The sequence below is a fragment of the Lithobates pipiens genome, unplaced genomic scaffold (genome assembly GCF_037356315.1).
Source record: "Lithobates pipiens isolate NorthernLeopardFrog02 unplaced genomic scaffold, aLitPip1_a1.2 Scaffold_70, whole genome shotgun sequence".
In the NCBI taxonomy this organism is placed as follows: domain Eukaryota; kingdom Metazoa; phylum Chordata; class Amphibia; order Anura; family Ranidae; genus Lithobates; species Lithobates pipiens.
The window spans coordinates 128599-149956 of NW_027507893.1; the positions used below are offsets into that span (position 1 = coordinate 128599).

General features: G+C 48.4%; 1 protein-coding gene across 1 annotated transcript in view; it reads left to right on the forward strand.

Moving 5' to 3' along the window:
* The window catches only part of LOC143959324 (voltage-dependent T-type calcium channel subunit alpha-1I-like), a gene marked incomplete at its 5' end in the record, with an annotated part of 1279315 nt that overhangs the window by 41811 nt on the left and 1216146 nt on the right, over window positions 1-21358 (forward strand). The window lies entirely within an intron of this gene.

Below are 21358 nucleotides of genomic sequence, written 5' to 3' on the forward strand. Positions count from 1 at the left end.
CCTACCCTATATGCTTTACAGAAATTTGGGCCTAAGATGTTGGTGTTGCCACAACACTGTAAGCCCTCACAGTTACTCTTGGTGGGCGCTGAACAACCTGCTGTGAACTATTATATCAAGAATTGTAATTACATGCCATTGTTGAACGGTGGTAGAAAAATTGGGCCTTTGGTGGTGGTGGTGCTGGTGCCACAACACTGTAAGTCCTCACAGTTACTCTTGGTGGGCGCTGGAACGGGCACTGCTGTGAAATATTAGATCAAGAATTGTAATTACATGTCCCTATTGAACAGGGGCAGAAAAATTGGGCCTTAGGCACTGGTGCCACAACACTGCTACACCTCACAGAAACTCTAGTTTGAGCGCAGGAATGAGCTCTGCTGCAAAGTATTGCATCAAAAATTGTAATTACACACCCCTGTTAAAGAGGGGCTGAAAATTTGGGCCTTAGCCACTGGTGTCGGCGCCCAAAACCAAAATGTTCTTACAAGCTATTAGCATGATCATTGAGAAGGAAGAGGATAGTCACTCAGCATAACAGTATAGCCACTCAGCATCAGCAGTCTTGAAGGGATCTGACATTTAAAAAAAAAAATATTCGGTTACATCAGCATCAGATGCTTGGTAGCTGGTGGTGATCCAAGACTGATTCATTTTTATGAAGGTCAGTCGGTCAACCGAGTCGGTGGACAGGCACACCCTGTGATCGGTTACAAAGCCTCCTGGATGCAGGACAGGCCAGTAGCTCAATTGCATACTGTGTAAGCTCTGGCCAGTGATCCATCCTTAAGACCCAGTAACCCAGAGGATTTTCGGTGGGAAAGGTGTCCAAGTCCGACCTTGCCCCTAGGTATTCCTGCACCATGTAAATCAGGCGCTGGCGATGGTTGCTGGAACCGATCATACCTTGGGGCTGTGGACTAAAAAATTGTCTGAATGCATCGGTCAGACGGTCACATTCTCCAACGCTCCTTCTGTGATTGACCGAAGCCTCAGCAACACATTGTTCAGGACCAGGAATTTGTAACCTCCCAGTCTCTGGGAACGTTTTGCACAGACCTTCCTGCAAGGCCTCCCGAAGATGTTTCATCCTCTGCGATGGCAAGATAAGGTCCGCAACCTTACCCTTTTAACGTGTATCAAGGAGGGTTGCCAGCCAGTATTGATTCCTCTCCTTGATCCGACGAATACGAGGATCTTTCCGCAGGCTTTGCAGGATCAGGGAGGCCATGCAGTGTAGATTAGCTGAGGCATTCGGTCTGGAGTCCTCTGGGTCACTAAGGACAACATGATCCACAGCCACCGCCGCCCAGGCACGTACAAGTCCATGGGTTTCTTGGGACTGTAAATGATCCCTTAAAGACTTCTGCTGATACTGAGTGCTAGGCTCCACCTCCATGCTGACACAATCCTCCTCCTCCTCCTCATCCTCTCCTGTGTGATCAGCAGGCCAGCAGGAACACTGTCTGGATAAAGGGGGCCTTGGGAGGTAAATAAATCCTCCTCTTCCTGCCTCTGTTCTGCCTCAAGTGCCCTGTCCATTGTTCCATGCAGCGTGTGCTCCAACAGGGGGACAAGAGGGACAGTGTCACTGATGCATGCACTGTCACTGCTCACCATCCTCGTGGCCTCCTCAAATGGTGACAGGACAGTGCATGCATCCCTGATCATGGCCCACCATGGCGTGGGGAAAAAAAGCTCCCCTGACCCTGTCCTGGGGCCATAGTCGCACCGGTACATATTGATGGCCCTCTGCTGCGTGTGCAGCCGCTGCAGCATGGCCAACGTTGAGTTCCACCTGTTGGGCATGTCGCAGATTAGGCGCTTCTTGGGCAGGTTAAATTCCTTTTGGAGGTCAGCCAGCCAAGCACTGGCATTATATGACCGGTGGAAATACACACAGAGTTTCCTGGCCTGCCTCAGGACATCCTGTAAGCCCGGGTACCTACCCAAGAACCGCTGCACCACCAAATTAAGTACGTGAGCCAAACAGTCATGGCTCAGTTGTCCCTGTTGGAGGACGGAGAGGAGGTTGGTGCCATTGTCGCAAATCACCATTCCTGGCTTGACAGAATCTCTGCCCCAGTGTGGCTCCTGTCCCCCAAGCATACCAGCACAAGCACCGCATAGCATCTTTTTGCCTGCGTACTTGCGTAGCCCCTTGAATGCTTACGGAGCTCCACTGGTTCCAAGGACAAAGCACAGAAAGAGGCCATGGATGAAGAAGGGGAGGGGTTGGAGGTGAGAGGTGTGTCACTTGAGACATATGTTGCAAATAGCAGTGATGTGATCTGATGCACTTGTCTCAAAAAAGGCCCACACCAAAGAAGTTTTGGAATAACGCGCAGAGACAGCAGCGCCCTGCACATGTGGAGCTCTGCGGTGTCATGCAGTCAGTGTGCTGCCCTTAAGCTGACCCCTGGAGGGCATCCTGCCTCATTTGAGATGTGCCTCCTCCTCCTCTCTCCCATCAGGCATCCATGTGGAGTCCGTTACCTCATCATCCCCTCCCTCCTCATCACTGGAGTAAACCTGGCAGTGTGCTGCAGCTGGGGAACATGACTGCCAGATTGCTGTCCTTCTTGGGCACCCCCTCTCTCTGGGCTCATGTTACTGCCTTCCTCTAGCTGGGTACCATCAGAGCCTTCTCTAGACACAGAGCCTGCTTGGCCTCTTTTATTGGCTCCTCACTGTCTGCCTCTTCTTGTTGGCCTTCCAGACATACTAATGGCCTGCAGGGATATGTAGCTGCACAAAGATGGGACATATATATATTGTAATGTTCGGGTGATTAAGCACAATTGGTAGATGCACGTTTTAGTCTACATCAGGCAGGCGTTTTATGGTTAAGGGCCTGGTAGCCCACGTTTATTATAAGAAAACAAAATATTTAGTTCATCCAGTAATCCCACGCAGGGGTTTAAATTCATTCAGCACACAAATGAACATACCAAGCCACCTGGCTCTCAATTGTCAACAGTTCCTCTGCTTGCTCCCAACAGATTTGTCAACTCTTTCCAGCCCCCTGGACTCACCGACTTCCTTAGTCTTCCTGACTCTCAAGGTTGTCAGCCTTTCCCAGTCCCTTACACGGACTACAGTCTCCCACAGGGCAAACCACTCTTCAGCCAGCAGCAAGCTGTTCACACTCCTCCACCTTCCACACCAACAGCCCTTCATTTATATGGCTTATATGCAGCTGGGCACACACCCTGCTCGTTAACATCAAGACCCAGACACAGGGCTGGAGATATGCAAACTCTGTGTCTGCGTCTCGTTTTCCTCCAATTTCATAGGGACAGAGCCTCGCTCTGTCACAATATATATATATATATATATATATATATATATATATATATATATATATATATATATATATATATATATATATATATATATATATATGCTGATTATACCGCAGCTAGTAGAATCGACTGCCTGCCTGTAGTATTATTAGTATGAGAACACTGGCAATTGTATTCAGGTAAAGCTTTAGGTGCACACTGTGCAAAGGACACAGTACACTAAGTGAAAATAGTGCAGGTCCCTGCCTGCCAGTATATTATGAAGAGAATAACAGGAATGGATCTAGCTAAACTGAATACAGTGTATAAATATATACAACACACCTGGGATGCATATTTATCCTCTACACACTGTAACTAAAGCTAACTGACTCGCCTGCCTATTCTATCTAATTTAAATCAAATGACACTGTCTCTATGTCTATCTCTCTCCGTCACTGCAACACACTACACAAGGCCGCCACGCAGGCGGCCCTTTATAGTGTGGGGCCTGTACTAAACCCCCCGAGACATAATTGGCCAAAGCCACCCTGGCTTTGGCCAATCATGACTCTCCATTTTTTCTGCACTGTGATTGGCCAAAACATGAGGGTCATAGTGCATGCTTAGCCAATCAGCAGCCAGCAATGCACTGCGATGCCACAGTGAATTATGGGCCGTGACGCGCCACTCGAATTTTGTCACAAATGATCCATAACGTTCAGAATTTGCTGAACAGATGATGTTTGAGCCGAAGATGGGTTCGACTCGAACATGAAGCTCATCCCTAGGTAAGACAAGGAAGGATACCCACCCCTGGGGGAGTGTCCCTACTGACATCCTAACAGGGAGGGTCTGGAAGCAGATAGGGCCCCCTGGGAGACCACTGCCATCAATCGCCAAGACCACCAATGGCGTTGTAAGGGGCAAAAGGGTAAGTGTCATGGAAGATGCAGTTTCCCAATCCATGAAATTGCCAGTGGCCCTGGAATTCAGATGTGTTGAAACTGAACGAGAGGGAGTGCCGACATGAAGGAATACAAAAAGGAGAAGATGAGAAGGTGAAGGTGATATTTCAGGGTCTAATACTCCACCTACCAGATGTATTAGCCCCAAGTGTTTTTCTGGACAAAGAACAAGTGCCACGAAAATGACCGTTCTACGGGAGATAACTTGGTCCGACCTAGTTGCATAGGTTTCTCAGCAGGCAGGGGGTGCTCCTTGGATCGAAAAGAAGGGACAGGGAGCTCAGGCTAAAGAATGGGGAGTGCTGGTATCTTTTTTCCAGGGCCATCTCCTGAAAGCAAATATCGATCTGGCTACACAAGGTAATGACACCGTCCAGATCAGCAGGGAGGGATCTATCATGTAAAAAGGTTGCAACTAGGGCCTCATTATTCCAGCTCAATTCAGCTGTGAGGATACGGAACTGAAGAGCATGCTGTCCCACAGAAGGTGACTCTTGACATAGACGTAAAAGAGTGCTGGCCGCTGAGGAGTCACGACCCGGTTCCTCGAAGATAATCCGAAAAAGTTTCAAGAAATCAGACAGGCTAGAAACCACTGGATGATTCAGTTCCCACAGAACACCTCGCCGGACAGGAGGGATATACTGTAGGCTACCTTCGCCTGATCAGACAGGAAGTTTTGGGGCTGGAGTTCAAAATGAATTGTGCACTGGCTAAGGAACCCCCTGCAGGCCTTGGAGTCCCCAGAGAAGCGGGCTGGAGCTGGCAGTTGTAATGAATGTGTGGCTGCGATAGGTGCAGCAGCAGATAGCGTTTGGGGGTTAAACTGGGGATCCTAATGAGGCCTGAACCTGTTCAAAAAGGGAGGCCAAATCCCATAGGAATCGCATCACCTGGGTCTGATGTGATTTCTGGGTCTCAAGTCTGGGGACTAAGCCCTGTAATGGATCATCTGCAGGAAGAGGCATGTCAGCCAGGTCCATGGCTGACCAAACTGTCAGGTCACCTGAGACCAGGTGACAGATGCACTCCTTAGGAGTCAGGAGTGCACCACTAAGGTAGTGGACCCTAGGACTGCCTGCTGCGGATTGAACCCTAGGTGGTTCAGGAAGCAGGTCTACTGAATCACTAACAAAGATCCCAGTGGGAGCTAGAGCATAGATTCCACAGGTCGTGGAGTCTAAGAGCAAGAGGGTGTTCACCAGAACCTCTAGTGGTGAGGATGGACTGTGCTGCAGTCTGGCTCCAGGGTCTTACAGCTCACGTTCATGGTAGACTACAGGTGAAAGAAGCAGCAGGCAGGAACAACAAGGACAGTAACGGATAAGGCAGAGGTCAGGGCGACTAGCAGACAGGAACAACAGAGTACACGCCAAAGGTTCAGGGTCACAGGCAAACAGGGATAGTCAGGGACACGCCAATAGGTGAAGGTCACAAGCAGACAGGAATAGTCGAGAACACGCCAAGGTCGGTAACAGAGACAAACGTAGAGCACACGGGAAACAGGAAGGCAAATACACACAATGGTTGAGCAGCACCACTGGCTTGTGGTGTACAGGTTAATATTGGGTTTACTGATAGGGGTGGAGCCATGCTTAGAGGAGAGGTTATAAAAACAGCCAGGTGAGAGTGGCTGACCTCTTGGTCTGAACACATGAAGAGAGGTAAACTGATAGAGAAAGATTACTGCATAACCATGACAGCAATAGATCATTTTGTGACAACTTTGTGCAAAAAAAATAAAAAATAATAATTTTCCCGCAACTTGTGGAAAAATATAAAATATTCCATGGACTCAACATGCCACTCATCAAATAGCTTTGGGGGGGGGGAAGGGGGGTGTTTGTGCTATCTTGGCATTTTATGGTCTTCGAAACTGTGATATAGTGAGGCATGAAATCAAAAATTGACACCCTTAGAATTCCTGAAGGCTTTGATTGGTTTTTGGGGTCCTGTACGCGGCTAGGCTCCCAAAAAGTCTCACAAATGAGGTATCCCCATACTCAGAAACAGTAGGATGTATTTTGGGGTTTAATTCCACATATAACCATGCCATGTGTGAGCAATATATCATTTAGTGACAACTTTGTGTAATTTTCTTTTTTGTCATTTATAATTGTATTTTTTATTAATTTTCAGAGCAAATACAATATAATTAAGCATTGAAATAATCAGTGAGCATAAATGAATAAAGGATATAACATAAACTTTGACTATAAAAGCTAGAGGTTATCGTCCACGTATGCAGACACAGGGGTGAACTGCATAGCTATAACAGAGAAAGTAAATAACATATAGTTTATAAAAGGTAAAATAACCTTTTGGGGGGGATCGAGCCATGTATAGATCCTACCCAGGGACAATACATCAGGAATAGTTGGGCTAAACAGCACATTCGTGAGGGGGGGCAGGGTGAGGTAAAGGAGTATTTTTTTTTAAAATTTTTGCCATATGTCCCGGGTAAAGGACATTGGAGCCGTACATTGACGCCTAAAGTTGGGATGCAGAGGGGACGGAGTGCTTCAGATCAAGGAGCATGGGTGGGTCGGATACAGCACCCCCTTCTCAATAGCAGCCCACTGGCATTTAGAGAGGACCATGTGGCAATGATTCTTAAATGAGTACCGTGATAGTATTTCACGATATCCGGAGCCCCCAGGCCTCCCCGGGATCTAGGCGCAAGTACTGGCTAGGCGGTGGGATCTATTGTACCATATAAATTGTAAAAAGTGCCTCTGAAGAAGTTTTAGTTGTGGGGATGGGATGGCAACCGGCAGCGTCTCAAAATGATAGAGCAGCCTGGGCAGAATTGATATTTTAAGGACGTTGATCCTCTCCAGGAGGGACAGGGGGTATTTGGACCAGGATTATAAGGAGCTATTTATGTCTTGAAATAGGGGAGGGAAGTTTACGTGGTATAGGTGGGAATATGAAGGGGTCAAAAGTACACCCAGGTATTTGAGAGAGACATTGCACTATCTATAAGGATACGTTACCCTGAGCCTGGAAAGTTGTGTTCCGGGAATGTATATGGGTAGAGCTTCGGTCTTTGAGGTATTTACTTTGTAACCAGAGATACCACCAAATGAGGAGAGTACTTTATGTAACGAGGGGAAGGAGACTAATGGGTTGGTAACAGTTAGCAAGATGTCGTCCGCAAAGAGTGATAATTTATACTCCCCCTGTCGCATCACCACCCCACGTATATCTGGATGAGATCGTATGGACTCGGCTAGAGGTTCAAGGCATAAAATGAATAGAAGCGGTGATAAGGGACACCCCTGCTGAGTACCATTCATCATGGGGAAGCGAGGCAACATGAAGGACGACATCTGTACCTGGGCAGTAACAGTTGAGTACAGAGCCTCTAATGCTTTTAAAAAGGGGCCAATAAAGCCATACACTTTTAGCGTAGCGAACATATAGGGCCAGCTGAGCCTATCGAAGGCCTTTTGTGCATCTAAACTAAGGATCAGAGCTGGTCTTTTGGTCCTATCCAGGAGGACTATCAGGTTGTTTGTGCATCGGGTATTATCTCCCTGACGTGCCTGCCAGGGACAAACCCCACCCAATCCCTGTGAATAAGTTTAGGGACAAGCCCAGATAGTCTAGAAGCAAGGATTTTCGTAAATATCCGAATTTAGAAGGGCTATAGGTCTGTAATTGTCTGGGATGGAGGAGTCCTTACCCGGCTTGGAAATTACTGAAATGTAGGAATTGCGGGTGGGGGGGAGTACTCCCAAGTAGAGAGTCGAATAGGGTCAGCATGTGTGGTCCTAAAATATCCGAAAAGGTTTTATAATAGAAATAGGGGAGGCCGTCAGGGCCAGGAGATTTATGCGAAGGGAGATCCCGTATTGTAGCTATCATGAAGGGCTGTGACGGATAGTGGGTGGAGTCAAACAAGCCATTAAGGAAGTCAATCTGACCGGTATTAGGGGCATATAGGTTGATGAGGGTCAGAGAGGTATTGAAATATTGGCAGTCTAGGATGTGGTATCTACCATGGGGTTCTACATGGGAGTTTTTAACCTTAATGGGCCATGACTTTTTGATCAGGATCGCCACTCCTGCCCTACCTGTGGGGTCAGGGGCTAGGAAGGAGGTGGGGAAGTGTTTAGAGGCAAATTTAAGGGAGCCATCTGCTTTAAAATGGGTTTCTTGTAACATAATCACGTCTGCTCCGGAAGACCTGAATTCCTTCAGGGCCAGCCAGCGCTTACGTATAGAATCGAAGCCCTTTACATTGTATGACAAAAGCTTTCAAGCCATATGGGCGGACTAGGTGGGGAAGCATATATAGGAGTTGTAAGATTACAATACATCGAAAAATAAATAACAGTGAACCAAAACTCTAACTGGTAATAGGTGTCATTAGTGTTAGTCACTCCCTGGTAGTGGAGAAAAACTAGGTAAACCTCGAGACTGGATGGCCTGAGGCCGTACCAGCATAAGCATTGCATCTGTAAATAATGAAACGAATCTATGAGAATGGACGCAGTAGAACATAAAACATTGGAAAGAAACAATAACAAAAGCATCAGAAAAAAAAGAAAACGAAAACAAAAAAGAACTGAACATCTTGAAAGCCCGAGGAGGCCGTATATAAGGATGAGGAGGGCCATCTGCTCTCCTTATGAACTCTGAAGTATTCAAAATTGCATTAACAACATATAGTCATTGGTAAGAGAAAAACCCCATGGGGTGGGGAAGCAGCGTCCCGCCTTGAATAAACAAGACAAAAGACAAACTTAGTATAATCATAGCAACAGGTTCTTTTCTTTTAAATCTCAAAAGAAAAAGAAAGATGGGGGAATGCGGACAGCATTCAAAACTGGACCATATGGGGGCTGCTGGGAGAGGTCAAGGGGGTTGCTTGGAGAACCGTGGACGCTGAGGGGTGGAGAGGTGCCTCCTAGGCTTGCTCCTCATGGGCGTCCAGATGGGGCTTGGAGTATTGGGGAGTGGGCGAGTCTGGACATTAGCATGGTGCATGTCCTCCTCAGGAAGGGGAGGCAGACCAAGGTTCTTTATAAAAGATTCGCTCTCCAGAAGATCACATAAGGTGTACTGGGCTCCATTCTTAGACACTGGCTGACGGAAGGGGAACCCCCAGTAGTATGGGACCTTATGGTGTTGCAAGTAGGTGGTAATTGGATGAATATTCTTGCGTTTGGCCAGGGTGATGGGAGAGAGGTGACTAAAAATCTGCAACTTCGCCCCTTTATAGACAATTTGGGGTTTATTGCGCGTGGATTGGATCAGTGCCTATTTGCTTTCAAAGAAATGGAACCGGATGATGACATCTCTGGGTCTGGTTCCTGCAGGAGGTTTGGGGGCCAGAGATCGGTGGGCCCTATCAAGGCGCCAGTCTATGTCCACAACCTTAAGAGCTAGGGTATTGAAGAAGCCTAGCAGGTAGGCTCATAAATCAGGATCTCCCACAGTCTCCCACATTCTCAGGGATACCTCTGAAGCTCAGGTTCTGGCGCCTCTCTCTATTTTCCAAGTCTTCCTGTTGCAGCTGTAGTTGAGATACTGAGAGGCGCAAGTTGGGGTTTTCCTCCTCGACTGTCACATATCAGATAAGACCAGAACTGTGTGGACTGCAACAGAGGAAACCCAAACGTGTATAAGTGAAATATAATGATTTATTAAGGAAAGTGAATAATATAAATACAACCACACAGTGCAATAAATCAACCAACAGAGACCCCCAAACAACAACAGACAGATATGTACAATAAATGGGAAATACCAGGATCGTAAACGATAGGCAGGCCAGGGTCATACACGGGGAGATCAGCAGATGGGGTAAGGAACACAGGACAGGGAGAGGAAGGACGGATCAGACTGCAGGACAGGGATAATGGTAACAGGTGGGACAGGGTAAGGACCAGGACAGGGAAACAGGATCAGAACCACGGGTCACAGGTTCAGGGCGCAGGAACAGGTTCAGAATCAGGCTCAGGATTACAAGCAGCATGTCAGGGCAAGGAACAATACCATATGAGTGCTTGCCAGCTATTTATAGGCCTATGATTGGCCTCAAGTCACACCTGATTGCAGGAGGTGCTGCCTGCTCCATACTGCCAGGATCCATCCGCTGGTGGACGCCAGTACTGCAGCCCAAAGATGATATAACATCAGCAGGGAAAAGCTCTCCTGACAGCTCAAAACTGACAGGAGACACCTGCTGGTGGACCACAGTACTGCACGCCAAAAGACAGATATTATCAGCGGATGGAACATTTCCTGACAGTACCCCCCTCAAAGGAGCGGCCTCCGGACACTCCAACTAGCTGCTGCTGGGACAAGTCCATGGCATCAAGCTGGGCAGCAGGCGGAGTCATAACAGGTTTAGCAGCAGGCACATCAAACTGGGCGGCAGGCTTCAGGTCGTTGGGTTAGGCGGAAGGGTCCAGGTCATCGGCAGGGTCCAGATTGTCGGACTGGGCAGCAGTCACCTTGAACTGTGCAACTGGCACATCAGGCTGGGCAGCCGGCACAGGCACATCAAGCTGGTGCAGCGGGCACCGCAGGCTGGACAGCGGGCACCGGCACTTCAGGCTGGACAGTGGGCACCAGCACTTCAGGCTGGACAGCGGAACAGGAACACCTCAGGCCGGGAGGCTGGCACATCAGATCGGGAGGCTGGCACATCAGACCGGGAGGCTGGCACATCAGACCGGGAAGCTGTAAGGCAGGCACCGGAATGGCAGGCTGGAAGGCAGGCACATCAGACTGGAAGGCCTCAGACTGAAAGGCATCGGACTGGAAGGCCGGGACATCAGACTGGAAGGCATCGGACTGGAAGGCCGGGACATCAGACTGGAAGGAGTCAGACTGGAAGGCGGGACATCAGACTGGAAGGCGTCAGACTGGAAGGCCGGGACATCAGACTGGAAGGCGTCAGACTGGAAGGCCGGGACATCAGACTGGAAGGCGTCAGACTGGAAGGCCGGGACATCAGACTGGAAGGCATCAGACTGGAAGGCCGGGACATCAGACTGGAAGGCATCAGACTGGAAGGCCGGGACATCAGACTGGAAGGTGTCATACTGGAAGGCATCAGACTGGAAGGCCGGGGCCTCAGACTGGAAGGCATCAGACTGGAAGGCCGGGGCATCAGACTGGAAGGCATCAGACTGGAAGGCCGGGGCATCAGACTGGAAGGCATCAGACTGGAAGGCCGGGGCATCAGACTGGAAGGCATCAGACTGGAAGGCCGGGACATCAGACTGCAAGACATCAGACTGCAAGGCCGGGACATCAGACTGCAAGACATCAGACTGCAAGGCCGGGACATCAGACTGCAAGACATCAGACTGCAAGGCCGGGACATCAGACTGCAAGACATCAGACTGCAAGACATCAGACTGCAAGACATCAGACTGCAAGGCCGGGACATCAGACTGCAAGGCCGGGACATCAGACTGCAAGGCCGGGACATCGGGCTGCAAGGCCAGGGCATCGGGCTGCAAGGCGTCAGGCTGGAAAGCCGGGACATCAGGCTGGAAGGCGTCAGGCTGGAAGGCCGGGACATCAGGCTGGAAGGCGTCAGGTTGGAAGGCCGGGACATCAGGCTGGAAGGCGTCAGGCTGGAAGGCCGGGACATCAGGCTGGAAGGCGTCAGGCTGGAGCACAGGAACATCAGGCGGAGACACTGGCTGGATAGCAGGCAGATGTTTGGCAGAATCAGGTGGGTGATCAGGTTCAGCTGGCATGCAGGCAGACTGGAGCAGGTTGGTTGGTGTGGAGGCAGGTTGCGTTACTGGCAGGATCAAATGGGTAGGAAAGAACTTCCGTCTCTTTTTAGATTTAGCTACAGAAGTCCTGTAGGTAGCTGCAGATCTATAGGTAGGGGATGAAGCAGACTGGAGAGAAGGGTTGGAATATGGCAGGGAAGAGGTAACAGTGGCTGGGGGAAGTTCTTGAGGGATAGTGGGCCACGGGAAAGAGGCAGTTGGATTAAAGGCAGGATATGTGCAGCAGGAAGAAACAGGGTATTGATATTTGGTGGGGAGTAGAGTATATTGGGCTGAAACTGAGGTTGCCATAGGTGATGGAGGAAGAGACTCTTGGGCAGGCAGGTGTTTGGTAGCAGAGATGGCTTGTTGTGGGCTGGCTGTGGCTGATTGCAAAATACCAGACCATGCTAAAAGTAGTGGTTGTACAAACTGCGGGTTACATACTGCCTGTCTAACAAGGGGTTGTACGGAATCAACACATTCTATTATCATCTGTGGGGAACAGGCTGTGTAATGCTCAAAAAAGTAAGGGGAATCATGTCAAGAGTTATTGGGAAACAGAGCCCAAAAAGAGGAGATGGGACATTAAGGGTGCAATATTTAAAGAAAAAAGTATATGTATAAAAGATTTTTAAATTTTATTATAACAACAATTCAATAAAAACAAACACAAAAAACAGCCTTATAATTATACAAGGGTGTTCTATATAACTTGCGGTCCAGATAGTGGTTCAGTTGGGGTACTTGTAATTTGCTTATCCCGACATGTTTCGCTTTGGCTTCATCAGAGGATATACAAACTAGCAGAATAATAATAACAAGATAACATAAAAATCAGGTTTAAATACAAAAAATACATTCCAAGGTAATTTATATAGGTTTATATATATGCATACAACTAGAGGGATATGAACAGGGCTTTAGATAGAAAGGTGTGCTTACCCCCACTTCACCAACCTATCTCCTGCAGGAAAAATCATCCAGGTATAATAAAGGGTGCAAGGGCAGCGAACCCAACAGCCAAGTAATACAGCAAGGGGAGCACAGACGATGGCTAGTCTGGACAAATAAAAAGGAAGGTTTCTTTTTAGAGCAAGGGCACTGTTTCTTCTGATGTTAGGGGTACACCACTCAGATTAAATACCCCTTCGCCTTTTATTCTCTTTTTCGCTTGTTCTCGCGCTCCCGCTCTTCTGCCTCTCTTCTTTTTGGACTTACATCTCTTTCCACTTGTACATCTCTTGCCCTTGGAGGGTGGTGATCCGGACCTCTCCCTAAAAAAGCCCTATTTTCATATGGATCGGGATAGTAAGTCTGATAGTAGTTATCTTCTCTTTCATCATCCCTATAGTCTCTAAGAGGTGCATACTGGTTGTATGTAGGGACGGAATATTGATCGTATGGTCGCTGATACACCTGGGGTGGTACCCAGTCATCCCTTTCTCTCCGATTATACTCATAGTGGGGTGCAGAATGCCGTATGTATGGTGGATGGTAGGGACCCCGAGATTGATCATAGGGAGGCTGTTGCCAATTATCACCATAATTAGGCCTCTTGTTATTGGCTTTTTTCCAATGGGGTTTCTTCCACCCTTTTTTCGGAGTATGAGGATTCTGTGGCGGTCTCCTTTCTAAATGTTGGGGTGTTGATTGTTTCGGAAAATTATGCCCATCATTTAATTTATTTGTCTTTGGGGGGTCATTTGTCTTATTCCTAGTTTGTCCATTAGGGAGAGGTAGTTTATAGGATCCAGAGGCAGTCTCCACTAGAGGTGCAGCTGCCTCAGGTCTAATTGGTCTCTCATGTGTAGAGTATGTGGAGATAGGATCTACGCGTCCTAATTGGCTCTGCCATCTGAAAACTTGGTCATTCTTAAAATCTCCCATATCTCTAGTATATTTTTTACTTTTTCTAGTTTGTACTTCCTTATCTTTTTTAATCAGATCCTTATTCAGCTGTGTGGTCAGAGTGATAAACTTCGTAGAGTCTTTAAAGATCTCTAGGTCACTTTTTATTTGTTCTATATTTTGTTCTACTATTTTTATTTTTTTCTGTTTTCTATGTAGTAGAAAATGTAATAGTTCTAACCCTTTTTCATTGAAAAACCTAAACCACTCATCTACTGAGTCCTGATCCATTAGTCCGTCATTAGGTGGGATATCCCACCTAAGACGTCTAGTGACCAAACCATCTTTCAGGTACTGTTCAAAGGTGGTGGTGTCCCACCATAGACTAACTCTCTTTTCCATATTGCACCTCAGTTTTTTTACAAGATGTTCTACATTGTTATTTTTAGTTTCTATATTGGTAGCATTGAACACTTCTTCCAAATTAATTGTTCTTTTCTCTAGAAAAGAGAAAACCTCCATATTTGCTGCAGGAGTAAAAAGTTTTTATTTCAGATAGTATATATGTAGAGAGGCTCCTGCGCTCTATGGCAAAAAGAAAAATTTTGGAAGTGGAGTGAAAAAGTAGTTCTAATCGGAGCAGCAGACACTTTTATGAGTGAACTCTTCCTTAGATACCAAGAGAAAAATAAACAATAAACTTATGTGATAAAAAGTGACTGTCAATACTTCTCAAAATATGAAAAACAGGTGCAATAGTGCTTAACCACTTTCAGACCGGACCATTTTGCTGGTAAATGACCAGAGGTCTTTTTACACTTTGGCACTGCGCTGCTTTAACTGGTAATTGCGCGGTCATGCAATGTTGTACCCAAACAAAATTTGCGTCCTTTTCTTCCCACAAATAGAGCTTTCTTTTGATGGTATTTGATTGCCTCTGCGATTTTTATTTTTTGCGATATAAACGTAAAAAGACCGCAAATTTTGAAAAAAAATGATATTTTCTACTTTTTGTTATTAGAAAAATCCAATAAACTCAATTTTAGTCATACATTTAGGCCAAAATGTATTCAGCCACATGTCTTTGGTAAAAAAAAAGTCAATAATTGTATATTTATTGGTTTGCGCAAAAGTTGTCACATCTACAAACTAAGGTACGTTTTCTGGAATTTACGCAGCTTTTAGTTTACGACTGCCTATCTCATTTCTTGAGGTGCTAAAATGGCAGGGCAGTACAAAACCCCCCCAAATGACCCCATTTTGGAAAGTAGACCCCCTAAGGAAATTGATAAGAGGCATGTTGAGCCCATTGAATATTTTATTTTTTTGCCTCAAGCGATTGAATAATGACAAAAAAAAATTTTTTTTTTTTTTTTTACACAAAGTTGTCACTAAATGATATATTGCTCACACATGCTATGGGCGTATGTGAAATGACACCCCAAAATAAATTCTGCTGCTTCTCCTGAGTACGGGGATACCACATATGTGGGACTTTTTGGGAGCCTAGCCGCGTACGGGGCCCCGAAAACCAAGCACCGCCTTCAGGCTTTCTAAGGGCGTAAATTTTTGAGTTCACTTCTCACTACCTATTACAGTTTTGAAGGCCATAAAATGCCAAGATGGCACAAAACCCCCACAAATGACCCCATTTTAGAAAGTAGACACCCCAAGCTATTTGCTGAGAGGCATGTTGAGTTCATGGAATATTTTATATTTTGCCACAAGTTGCGGGAAAATTACAAACTTTTTTTTTTTTTTTTTTTTTTTCACAAAGTTGTCACTAAATGATATATTGCTCACACATGCCATGGGCATATGTGAAATGACACCCCAAAATAAATTCTGCTGCTTCTCCTGAGTACGGGGATACCACATATGTGGGACTTTTTGGGAGCCTAGCCGCGTACGGGGCCCCGAAAACCAAGCACCGCCTTCAGGCTTTCTAAGGGCGTAAATATTTGACTTCACTCCTCACTACCTATTACAGTTTTGAAGGCCATAAAATGCCAAGATGGCACAAAACCCCCACAAATGACCCCATTTTAGAAAGTAGACACCCCAAGCTATTTGCTGAGAGGCATGTTGAGTCCATGGAATATTTTATATTTTGCCACAAGTTGCGGGAAAATTACAAACTTTTTTTTTTTTTTTTTTTTTTTCACAAAGTTGTCACTAAATGATATATTGCTCACGCATGCCATGGGCATATGTGAAATGACACCCCAAAATAAATTCTGCTGCTTCTCCTGAGTACGGGGATACCACATATGTGGGACTTTTTGGGAGCCTAGCCGCGTACGGGGCCCCGAAAACCAAGCACCGCCTTCAGGCTTTCTAAGGGCGTTACAGTTTTGAAGGCCATAAAATGCCAAGATGGCACAAACCCCCCCCAAATGACCCCATTTTGGAAAGTAGACACCCCTAAATTTAGGGGTACACTAGTGAGACTAGGTAATAAATGGCGGGTGCCCTGAAACTATAAAAAAATAACTAACCAACCAGCGTCACCTGTAACAGTTATATGGTGATCACTGGTGAAAGGGTTAACTAGGGGGCAATCAGGGGGCTTTATGCGGTAGTATATGGGGGTCCCTGGCGCTATAAAAAGCTGCGGCGAACCTAAATACCTACTTGCCTAACTAGCGTCACCTGTGACACTAATACAGCGATCAGAAAAACGATCGCTTATTAGGCTGGGTTCACACTGGAGCGATGCGGGAACGCCACGAATGCGCGGCGGGTTCCCGCATCGCATGCCTCCCGGCGGCAGTTCACACTGCCCTATGCGAACTGCTGGGAGTGTCAGTGAAATGTTACTGACACCCCCAGATCAGTTCGCATATCGCAGTGCGATCTGCAAACTCGGATCGCATGGTGTGAACACCCATGCGATCCGATTCTGCTGCGGGCCAAAAAAAGGGTCCCGTGCGAATTTGCGGCGGGTGCGGCGGGTGTGGCGGGTGCGGCGAATGGCTGAACTCGAATCGCACAGAGATCGGATGTGATTTGCACTGCAGTGCGAATCACATCCGTTCTCAAACCGCTGCAATCTGAACCCAGCCTTAGTGACACTGGCGACGGGGGGTGATCACGGGGTTAAACCTTTATTGGGGGGGTTAGGGGGGTACCTTAGAACTAAAGGGGGCTAACCCTAACTGCCCTAACAGTTATTAGTCACAAATGACACCCGCCGGGTGATCAGGGGGTTAAACCTTTATTAGGTAATAAATGGCGGGTGCCCTGAAACTATAAAAAAATAACTAACCAACCAGCGTCACCTGTAACAGTTATATGGTGATCACTGGTGAAAGGGTTAACTAGGGGGCAATCAGGGGGCTTTATGCGGTAGTATATGGGGGTCCCTGGCGCTATAAAAAGCTGCGGCGAACCTAAATACCTACCTGCCTAACTAGCGTCACCTGGGACACTAATACGGCGATCAGAAAAATGATCGCTTATTAGGCTGGGTTCACACTGGAGCGATGCGGAAACGCCGCGAATCCGCGGCGGGTTCCCGCATCGCATGCCTCCCGGCGGCAGTTCACACTGCCCTATGCGAACTGCTGGGAGTGTCAGTGAAATGTTACTGACACCCCCAGATCAGTTCGCATATCGCAGTGCGATCTGCAAACTCGGATCGCATGGTGTGAACACCCATGCGATCCGATTCTGCTGCGGGCCAAAAAAAGGGTCCCGTGCGAATTTGCGGCGGGTGCGGCGGGTGTGGCGGGTGCGGCGGGTGCGGCGAATGGCTGAACTCGAATCGCACAGAGATCGGATGTGATTTGCACTGCAGTGCGGTGCGAATCACATTCGTTCTCATAAACCGCTGCAATGTGAACCCAGCCTTAGTGACACTGGCGACGGGGGGTGATCACGGGGTTAAACCTTTATTGGGGGGGTTAGGGGGGTACATTAGAACTAAAGGGGGCTAACTCTAACTGCCCTAACAGTTATTACAGTCACAAATGACACCAATGCAAAAAAAAAAAAAAAAAAATGACATTGGTGTCACTGTGACTGGGGGGCAGGGGTAATTGGGGGGGTGATCGGGGGGTAAAGGGGGGGTGTGAGTGTGCCTGGCATGTTCTACTGTGTGTGGGATGTGTTGGTGCAACTCACTGATCCGCTCTCCTCCGTGTCGGAACGAAAAATACCGACACGGAGGAGAGAATACATCACTTCCTCTCCTGTGTTTACATTACAGGAGAGGAAGTGATGTCACCGGGGATTTCTATTCGTCGGGAGCGATCGCGAGGGGGTGGCCATGAATGAATGGCCGTCCCCTCGTCCGGGATCGCTCCCGAACGAAAACCGACCGCCGCAGGCACCGGGCGGGGGCCCGATCGGGCCCCCGACCCGCGGGAGGCAAATCACGTACATGTACGTGCTTATGCCTGCCCGTGCCATTCTGCCGACGTACATCGGCGTTAGGCGGTCGGCAAGTGGTTAATATGTGGTACTATAAAATTGCATGGAAATGAACATCGGATATAAAATATTAATAGTGCATCATACCAGTGTCTATACAATAAGAAAAAAAGGGGGCTCCAGCTATAAAGTGCAAATAGTGAATTGCAATAACTACGGTATATAAAAAGGAGTGAAACGTCTAAGATAAAACACAAAAAGAAAAATTCAAACATCTAAGATAAAACTACAAAAATTATGTACCGATAAATTAGTGTAGCAAATAATCCAAAAAAATTCTATGGATGGTTTAGATGTGCAAAAAAAACCCATAAAAAACAACAATATAATCCTTAGTAAAAAGGAAATAAAATAGCAGCAAAATAGCAGTGACAAATAGGGAATCTCGATAGTGTCCCATACACAGTCCAATCGTGCAGATCTAAAGTGTGATTTCACAACCAAACATAAAGTGCAATGTGCCAAAGTAGTTCTCCTCCAAGCGGTATCCCGTGTTAATGTGGATAATCCTAAATAATTACCTCACAGCTGTAAGGTTACAGCAAGAAAGTAAATCTGCAGGGGAAATTCCGGGGGATCAGATGGGCTGTGACTGGGACTTCTGACAGTGCCGCTCTTCCTTGTAGTTTTGGTCGACCAACAATGCTCAAAATAACAAGTAAAAGATATCCTCCATGGGGGGCGTGTCCGCATGTGAAAGGCGACGGACGTCTAAGTGGAGAGCTCCTGCCATCCTGAGCTCAATCCTTCATCATCCTTCTTATTTCAGATCTTAAAACGGCCGGAGACCCTACCTCCTTGCTCTCCTCTATTGCCTGCTGCAGTCCGTGGCTCCATTGGGCGGATTCTGACCCGCGATTGGCTGGGAGCCTGCGTGCGGGTGACGGCCGCCATCTTTCAGGCCTGTGCTTTCCAAGAAGCTCCTTTCCTGGACCAGCGGTGCGGTAAGGGACCCCCCCTTCTCCTCCAGCCAGCTTCCCTACACCTCCGGTGGGGCCTGGTGGCCCGAGGGACCCCCGGTGCCGCTCGTCAAGGCCGCGGCCTGGTGCAGCCTAGTGCGGCCTAGTAGAGCCTCCAGCCTACCGGACTTTCCTACACCGCCGGACGGCCGGCGCCGATTGCTGGGACATGGTCGCTGCCACTCTGCCAACCCTCCTGCCGCCCTGCCATCCCTCCATCCCTCTGTTCCAGCCACTGTTTTGCTGGGCCTAGGCTTGGGCCCTGCACCCGGTCCGGCGGCCATCTTGGTACGCCCGGCTGCCGCCTGGAATCCACCCCCAGCCTCCTGGACACCCTGGGCCTGTTCCCAGCTTATTAGCCTCCCTCAGTGCCATAACCCCTCTGCAGCCCGTACTTTGGCCCTCCTGCACAGCGCTTTGTGGCTCCGGACGGACACTTGGCGGCCATCTTGCTACACCCGGGGATCTCCTGCCTCCTCTGCACTTGCTCCGTACTCCTTCTAAGGACACCCTGGCCTGCCAGCAGTGCTGGACATCAGACTCTACTTCCAGACCTTTTGTGGTTTGCCTTCCTGACTCCGGTGCCACGTGTAGTGTCCTTCTTGCTCCACCCAGCTGTACTGTGCACAATCCTGGTCCCCCTGACTCCTCCCCTTGTAGCTCACTGCCACCAGAGCTGCCCCCCCCCCCGGCCAGACTGCCGCCCGCAACATCTACAACTGAGGCTCTGCCCCCCTTTTTTTTGGATTCCCCGGGACATTGTCCGCACCGCCAGCCTTGCACGTAGCAGCCATACTACTACGCCATAATACCAACTGCTGGCCCTCCTATCTCCGCAGTCCCCGGCTCTTGCTTTGCTCCGGCTACAGAGATCCGCTGCCGGAGAGCCCTCTGATGCCTTCGAAGAAGACTCCAAAGACTGTGCAACAGCCCAGGACACCGGCTGCAGCCCCACCCCCCCGCGGGGACCCCGCCTTACTCCAGAAACTGCAGGCCTTGTTGGTTGACATGGAGGATGGTCCCCCGACTGACATTCCCACGCCCTCCTCACCCCAGCCTCCCACGGGTGACACCAACATGATCTTAGCAGCGATTGAAAGCAGCAGGACATCTCTATTGGTACGAATCGATCACCTGGCAGAGGAGTGCAACCTTATCCGCAACAATCTGGATAAAATTCGGGGGCGTCTCTCGGAATCTGAACACCGGATCTCGGAGGTGGAGGATCGAACGGGACAACATGCCGACCAACTCACCGACCTACGCAACGCGGTTAAAGCTTTAGTGGCGAAGTCAGATGACGCCGAAAACCGGATGCGTCGTAACAATGTTCGGGTCCTGGGCCTTCCTGAAGGATCGGAGGGAGACCACCCGGCAGCCTTTGCGGAAACCTTCTTCAAAGATCTACTTGGTCTGACCGATCTCCTCCCTACGTATGTGGCAGAACGTGCTCATCGGGTTCCGATGGGTCGACCTATCTCGGGTGCACCCCCACGTGCCTTCCTGGTGCGTTTCCTCAACTACCGCGATCGAGATCGCATACTCGCAGAGGCCAGGAAGCACCCGAATCTGCAATATGGTAATGCGCACATCATGCTGTTCCCCGATTTCTCCCCGGATCTACAGAGAAAACGACAGACCTTCACTGATGTTCGACGCAGACTACGAGACCGCAACATTAAATATGGAATGCTCTATCCTAGTCGCCTGCAGGTCCAGCACGAGGGCACTGTCAAATTTTTCGACACGCCGGCCGAGGCGGATGCCTGGCTTACTGGGCTGCGCTGAGGTGGCGTGCATTGCTCCGTCATGGGGGCCCGGGGGTCGTCTGGGGCTCACTGGGGGAAGGCAATGAACATGAACGGACACACTGAACTCTTATGTTATTTCAGGCCCAAGTATCGGCCCAACATCCTTACATGTCTGTGACCTCCTATGATTGAGTGAGCTATCCACACGGAACTTTACAAGCTAAGTTGTTGCTCCCCCCCCTTCTGGCTTGTCTCGGTGACGATTGTAGCTGAGCCTGGGATATACCTCTCCATCCCGGCTGAAATACACCGTGGAAGCTATATTTCCCCCTTGTTTTGGGGGGGGTGTTGTTTTTTGTTTTC